Source organism: Idiotropiscis lumnitzeri, chromosome 3, assembly GCF_059441095.1.
Source record: "Idiotropiscis lumnitzeri isolate Australia: NSW breed Sydney's pygmy pipehorse chromosome 3, RoL_Ilum_1.0, whole genome shotgun sequence".
NCBI lineage: Eukaryota > Metazoa > Chordata > Actinopteri > Syngnathiformes > Syngnathidae > Idiotropiscis > Idiotropiscis lumnitzeri.
Window position 1 is genome coordinate 31,868,047 of NC_142393.1, and position 7,636 is coordinate 31,875,682.

Consider the following 7,636-nt stretch of genomic DNA (forward strand, 5'->3'; position numbering starts at 1 on the left):
TTAGTTCGTTCAAGATGCTTGCAATGACAGGGTAAGTAGTAAGTAGTAAGTAGTCGTAGTGTGACGTACTACAAAATGAAATTCATAAAATAAAAACAACACGTGCACACCTACACACATGAGGTATTAGAAAAAAGTCTCTATAATGCAAGTTGGAATGAAAGGGGCATAACTTTAATTGCAGATCTTTTTTTATCATAATGGTGATCTCAATAGTTATGAAGACTTTATGAAAACAAAAATGTTTACAATTCCATACGAAGTGTTTTCTTCTGTTACAACAGCATTGCCCACAGGAATAATTGTATTAATGAAATCGTGCTTACGTTACCAGAAAGTTATCCCTCTTATGACTGATCTTGAAGTTGGCGGAATTGATTTAATAAACAGGAAATGCACTAACAAGCATATACGAGGGGAGCTTCAACGGAAAAGTAGGCTCGTACCCAGAGGAAAATCTTTTTGGATTTCAAAACTAGAAGCTATCAATTGGAGCAGAGAATGGTTATGCCCCTTTCAATTCTGTATCTCGAATAAGTGCAAAGAAATTCATTAAAAAAATTTACACAATATCTATCCGAGTAAGGTAATTATTTCCAATTTTGTTGATATGAATGTTATTTGTTCCTTTTGCAGAATTGATCCTGAAACCACAATTCACTTATTTTGTCAGTGCCCAGTTAAATCTAAGTTTTGGAGTGATGTAAAGGATTTTATTTAGGTAAATGTATAATGATTGAGCCGAAAGATATTATATCTGGTTTTGACTCTGAAAATGTATCACTCAAGTATGCATTGAATATTATTTTACTTCTGGGGAAATTTCACATTCATAAGGCAAATTTCTTTAATTCTTCTCCAAGCCTTTGCGTTTTTCTGCATTCATTTGCTGTATTCATATGTTCATGTATTGTCCCTCGTCTACACACGTCACACTTAGCTGAGACGTTTGCTGTTCTCCCTGACCAAATTGGGGATGTGTTTAAGAGTAGATTCCTTTGTTTAAAAAAAAAAGTTTAAGAAATTTGGAAAAAAGTGTTCTTGTCGTTTCCCCTGGGGTATTATTTTTTTTTAAGGTTGGTTATTTTACTTGATTTTTTTCTATTTTTGTCGTTGTTGAAGACGTGTAACTTGTTCATTCATTGGTCTGTTGCATTTGATTGTAAGAAATGCTATTTTTATAAGATGTGCAAATGTTAAATTACCCCCCCCCCAAAAAACAAAAACAAAACACTGGCGGCAAGGAGGCCGACTGGTTAGCACGATGGCCTTACAGTGCAGAGGTCGTGGCTTCGATTCTGGCTCCAGCCTTCCTGTGTGGAGTTTGCATGTTCTCTCCGTGCCTGCGTGGGTTTCCTCGGGGTACTCTGGTTCCATCCCACATTCCAAAAACATGCATGGCAGGTTGATTGGACACTCTAAATTGCCCCTAGGTATGAGTGTGAGCGCGGATGGTTGTCCGTCTATGTCAATGGTTCTCAAATCGTGGGGCTTGCCCCTCCTGGGGGGACGTGGTGCGATGCTGAGGAAACAGTTACCCTGGGAAACAGGCTTTTTTTTCCGCCGTAGGACGGATGAACAATGTATGTATGTTAACAATTTAGCGGACGCTCTCAGGTCGGAACGCAGAAACGGATGGCGTCACCACGACGAAGAGGTTCGACGGCAAACGTATTGTAGCGTCTTTAAAAGACCACGTCAGAATTCCATTCAGTTCTCGACTTTATTCTTATAGAAAATGGCTCTGTTGGCCGTAACCGATCAAACACTGGGCAACTCATTTTCAACGGATCACTCGCTCTCTCTCGCTCACTCGCTCACACACACCTCCCGTCCAGTGAGCTGCCCGATGCATTCACACAAATTAGACACAACACAACTCAGAGAAACACATGTCAACACGAGAACAGACAACAGACAACCCAATTCGTTACAGTATAGTAAATATTTGTCATATCATCAATATTTGCACCACAGAGTACTGAGTTTCGAGATCCTCTCAATAATAGTTCTCAAAATTATATATCTTATCAATTTAGCTTTGCTAAGGGACATTTTATTGACATAATCTAACATCAATATACAATGAACATGTACATTCGTACAAAATGTAAAAAAAAAAATGGTGGTGGGGGGCGCGAATTGTTTTCTTCACTGGTCTATGTGTAACCTGCAATTAACTGGCAATCAGTTACGTCTTTCTGGTGTGCTGTTCCCTCACAAGTGAGTATATAATCACAAGACACGTTCATCACTTTCAACGTAAGGCATGCATACTTAATTACCTGACTGTCATCGACTCGTGATCTGATTGGGTGTTGCAACTGTAAGCGCTCCCTTCACTCACACATACGGAGCCCCTTAGGGGACACGGAAGAGAAAAAAAAAATCTTTGCATTCCCTCGCAAAGTTTGCGTTCCCTCGCAAACTTTGCGACGGAATGCAAAGTTGTTGTTTTTTTTTTTCAAGTGAATGTTTATTTTTTTTAATGCGCGTTTATGTACTTCCGGGTCATCTTCCGTGTAAACAAACGCAGCAAAGATGGAGTGTGTTCACCCGTGGGCGAGTTTAATTGAATTTTACTTTGAAATTGTCTTGAAATACAAAGAAATCAAAGTCAAATCAGTTCTGGATATTAAGCACGGTTTTCAAATAAGTGAAAGACAGTTCCAAGCCCTCCTCCATGATTAGTGCCGCCTCCAACGTACTGTCGTCTCTTGAACAGCACCGCATTCGAGGCAAGGGTAGTCAAATTGACCCGGAAGTACATAAACGCGCATTAAAAAAATAAATAAATAAACATTCACTCGAAAAAAAACCCAAAACTTTGCGTTCCCTCGCAAACTTTGCGAGGGAACGCAATCTTTGCAAGGGAACGCAAAGATTTTGCGAGGGAACGCAAATTATTTTTTTTTCTCTTCCATGTCCCCTAAGGGGCTCCGTACACACAGAATAGTCGCGGGCACAAATGTATCTGAAGACCTCGGACGAATAGTGTGTGATACTGCTATTATGAAATCTGTCTCGCAACACAAGATGGCTGAATTTTAATTGGATAAAAACTCCCCAAAAATACAACACGAGGATATAATCTTACATCAACTGGATGATTGAACTCACAACCTTTGCATTTGAAGTTGATCACTGTCTCACATGTGGCACGGATAGGCCGATATGCTGCATGATTATATTGCAGTACATATATGAATGTAACCGGAAAATTTAGGTCAACTTTACTCATTCAAGTATTTAATGGCTAAAGTGGTGGCAAATTATTACCCTACATTTATGAGTGAGATTAGATAGGTTGTTTTTACAGTCCTACGTTTATTGCGTATATTGAGTTGTTGTTTTTTTAAAGTGTAGAAATATGTCACAATTTTTTCCCCCTAGGTAACACGTGTTACTGATATAAAGTATGTAGTGTTGGTAAGTTTCCCTTTATAATTCCCTTACTCCCTGAAATAATCAGATACACTTCACATGATTCTCATGGACAATATTTACCACTCTCCAAAATCGTTTTTTAAATCGTTTTAACGCTTATCCACACTAAGATCAAGATCAAGCCTATCCCAGTTGTTATTGACCGAGAGGCGGGCTACACTCTGAACTGTTCGCCAGCCAATCGCAGGACACTCGAGAATCACGCTGTCATGGACAACAAATAAGTAATGATTGCGATATTGCAATTTGTCCGTTAGATGGGGCTAAAAGCAAACGTATGAATTGTGTCCGAGAATAAATCAAAGTCGCGACCGCCCACACCAGCACAACTAGATGCCGAAAAAGAACAGTTTACGCGATAACCTGCTGTATTTAATACAGTGACATGATAGATGGCACATAAATGCAGTGCCACACAGAACATTTTGTAAGGATTTGAGTTTTCCTGTAATTTAAAATTCAGGTTTTCTGGAAGAAAAAATTAGATGCTTGAAAAGCCAGCTGTTTCATCTGGCCTTTGAATGGGGATTAATGAACGGTTTAGAGGAAAGTGAGTATATGCCTGTTTATGAAAAGAAGGAAATAAAGAGGATCATCTTTTCCTAACGGGAGAGTGCAAAGGTTTGAGAAACACGCACCCCCTATACCCCCCCCCTAACACCCCTCCCCACTCACACGCACACACGCGCGCACACACAGAGCACAGTGTAAAATCTTATCATTTAGACTCAAGCCTTCACAATGGCCACACAGAGCTGTTAATCTGCTTCATTGCCACGGTTCTTTTGTGTGAGTGGAAATGGGCCTTCTTCCCACTGGCTGGTTGCCAACCCATTCTTTTGTCCTCCTGAAGATGTGATGGCCTGCCCATCACAGCCCTCATCTTCCGCTCCTTTTGTGGGCCTTCAGCGTATATACTCAGTTGGATCTCATACATCTGCGAGGTGGGCTCATTCCCACTTTTTCTCTCGTTCCCCTATCGCTCCACTCGTGGTCGAGAGGCACATATGAATTTTGACAGGTTGGGATGAGGAAAATGTTGACCTCAATCCTATCCAGTGATTTAGCCTGAAAAGAATTTCAGTAGTGTTGGGAAAGTTGCTTCCAATCTCTTTAGCCACAAGGGAGATCAATAAAGCTTTCAGTTGTGTTAGATTGTAGTACTCATGATAGAAGCTTTGTGAAGACAGTCCTTGTTGTGTTATACTCGGCCATGATCAATCTATTGTTTGGCCCACGCTGCACAAGAATGAGGGCTGCTGCAAATGTGACAAACTGTCCAGCAAGGGGAACGATAATATTCTTTCATGTTTTTTTTTTTCTGAAAGGTTATCAGAAACATGTCAAATGTACTTTTTGTTATGGTGTGTGTTTTTAAATTTTGGATTTTAATCTGATATACCACAACAATTGTAATATGGTCTTAGTTTGGGCTTGTTATTGGGAGTTTTGTGTTCCCGTATCTCTTGTTCATGCTTTTCCTGAATACTTGTAATATCTTTGCGTCCACTTGGTCATATCACTTTTGTTCCCTTAATATCAAGCAATCAGATCTCTCCAGTCACCCGGGTCTTGTCATGGTGTGCCTTGTTGTCTCGTAAGTCTGTTGATTTAGTTGGCAGTTTTCATTCACTTGTATCTCTAGTCATTGTCAACAGTCATCTGTGGTGGTCTATGTTTCTTTTTTCATGTTGTATCTGTTTGTTTGTCTCCTCGATGTATCGAAGACCCATCGGAACTGTTATGAAAAATGGGGTAATCGGGGTTTACTTAATAAACACTTTCACATCAGGGTTCTCCTATCATGACATGATCAGCTATATGGGCAAAGATCCAGAGGCACTACCAAGCAGAAACAGTATAGTGTATGAAGTGCTGCCACCATAAGTGAAAATAATTTAATTTTCTTGTGACCCTGGGGCTGCGCCTTTGTGATTCATGCTTTTGGCTGAGCAGTATAAATGAGACAGTCGCTCAATGTGACCCTTAAAATTGTCTCAAGCATGAAAAACAGGGGTGTTTAAAGGGGTGTGCTATAAATTTGGATCTTTAGAGTACTTTGATAAAAACATTTTACACATGTATTATTTAATCAACTGGTTACTGCTTTAAATTGTGTCCAAAATGCATAATATATGCCACCTTTTAAGAACGGAAGCTTTTAAAGTGCAACACACATCTCTGAGTCAAGATTGTAAAGACTCAAGACGTCAAGGTACTGCGCTATATGCTTGATTAAAAAAGTAAACCCCCTACAGATCAGCACATGCTCTTTTCCCGGGGATTGTATAAGGATGCTTTGATTTTCAAAGACTTGAGGTATGGGGAGCATGGGTTAATCACATTCACCGCAACAGATGGTGCACTTCTGTTCCCCATTGTCTCCTAAGATGGACAATATATTTCTGAGTTTGTCGCTTAACTTTGCCACCCTGGTAGCCTCAGGAATAGTTCTGGTGTGTTTTTTCCCCTCTCCGGTAGAGCAGCCACCACATTGGGTAAGATCTGCTCTTGAAAAACACAAAAGTCTAACCTCTGCTGCAACTGACCTGCAACCTCACCATATGTGGACTGACAGATCCATAAAAAGAGGATGCAGCACCTCACAAATGACCAAGTGTGTGCACAAAAGATCACATTAAAGGACATGTGCGGTTAATCTGACACAAATGAATGGTGGGAGGATAGGACCTACTTGAGCCAATGCACCCCAAGTAAAAGGCACTGCTTCATATACAGTTATTCACCACCCAAATAGAATCAGAAGGAGATGGTGGCTCCCCGCAGGGACATTACCTGGCTCTTCTAAAAGAGCCTCACTTTGCTCAGGGCTGTTGTGTGATGGATAAGGCTTTTTTTGCCTTCCATAGTTGGCCATCTATCAAAGCCTCATATATGTGCTGCTCTGTGTGTGTGTTTGAGGCTCCATGCATGCTGGTAGTGTCGATTCCCTCCAGGTTATGGTGTGGCTGTGGTGGAAGTGATGCGGGGCGGGGGGCCTTCAGGGTGTTGTATCGGAGACAAGGTCTCCCAGTGAATGCAGGTGGATTATTTATTTGGTTCGGGGTCGTGGTAATAGAAGAAGCATCTTCTTGATGACGAGGAACTGATGCTCTGACGTGTTACAAGTGTGGTGCAAATGTGTGTTTTTTGTTAAGCATTACCTCTGTAATGGGATCAATCTTCCGTTTTCTCTAGCATTTGTTCTCATCCACATTAGCATCACAAGTGAGCTGCTGGGTGCACCGAGGACTGGTTGTGCTTGCCTTCTCATTTGCAACACCTAATACTACCATTTTAATAACTTGCATGAGTAGGTCATGGTCGAGGAAGCTGGAGCACGCCAAATATCAGTTTCTCCTCAAGATTTTAATTTATCAGATGCACCCGTTAACGTACAAAGTTTAACTCAGTATACTAGTTTTTCACCTACTATCTTTGGCACGTCGTGCTTTAAGGTGCTAACATGCTGCAGTCATGACAATGCTTCAGGTTTCCATAAGAACTGAAGATGTTCACAGGCGGGGGGCGCAGTTCTCCGGCAGTTACTCTAAAACAAGAACACAATCAGGTTCCAGTGTTGTTTGGCAGGCATTTTAGGTTTTGTCTTAGTCTTACTCATTTGGACGGAAATGATTATCAGTTTTCTTCACATTTACTCATTCCTATTTGTGATAGTTTTAGTTTAGTTTTAGTCGACGAAAACTCAAAAAGGTTTGAGTCTAGTCTTAGTCGACAAAAACTCAAAAAGGTTTTAGTCTAGTTTTAGTCAACGGAAATGCAAAAAAAGTTTTAGTCTTGTTTTCGTAAATGTATTCGACGAAAACTCAAAAATGTTTGAGTTCAAACTAGGCATGCAAGTTTTCCACCCAATAGCAAAGACTTTCTGATCAACTTCTAAGGATTATGCATTACAAACAAATAAAGTGCTAACAGTGGCATCAATGCTCATTGCTCCAAAGTAAGCTGAGAATCGCAACATTTCACTTGGCAATTGTTGTGGCTTTAAAGCAACATATATACACAAAATAAAAAAGTGATAACAACATAGACTTGTAGTAGACTTGTTCTAAAACAGTCGCACAAGTACAAACTCTATCAAACATGTCTTCTTTACTTGTAACAGCTTGCTGTTATCAGAACCAAGTAGCCTCCCGAGTGTCACTGTCGCCATGGTCCGTCAAAGGAA